Genomic DNA, 519 nt, shown 5'->3' on the forward strand with positions numbered 1-519 from the left:
CCTGTTTTTGCTTTTAGTCTCTGTATGCGGGACTTAGGGGGTAGCTCATCTCGTGGGGCAGGCTTAGCCGTTTTCTTCTGGCCGAGGATATAGCTGATTCCCAGTGCACCTCTCTAAGTGGCATCTGAAGTCAGAGGCTCCTTGCCCCTGTGTTCTTGGGTGGGAGGCCCCTAGGCAGGGTTTGATTCCAGGAGCCCACTTGCTATAGTATGGACACGGGATGGAAGCTGGGTCATTGGGGGTGTGTCCCCGAAGGATATGGAGGTATCCAGACTTCCTCTTCCTCCTCCTCCACTTCCTAGCTATGAGGTGAGCTGGTCTTTACCACACATTCACAATGATATGCACCTCCCCAACCAGAGGCTGAAAGTCAAGGGGCCCCCAGCCAGAGCCCCCCAAACTAAGCCCAAATAAACCTCCTCTTCACAAGTTGATTCTCCCAGATGTTCGTTACAGGGCAGAAAGCTGACTGACACGCCATTACTAGGGGCTGGTTTGGGCTCAGTGGAGACCTGAGTC

Source organism: Peromyscus californicus, unplaced genomic scaffold (genome assembly GCF_007827085.1).
Source record: "Peromyscus californicus insignis strain IS unplaced genomic scaffold, ASM782708v3 Scaffold_5__1_contigs__length_169319896, whole genome shotgun sequence".
Classification (NCBI taxonomy): Eukaryota; Metazoa; Chordata; class Mammalia; order Rodentia; family Cricetidae; genus Peromyscus; species Peromyscus californicus.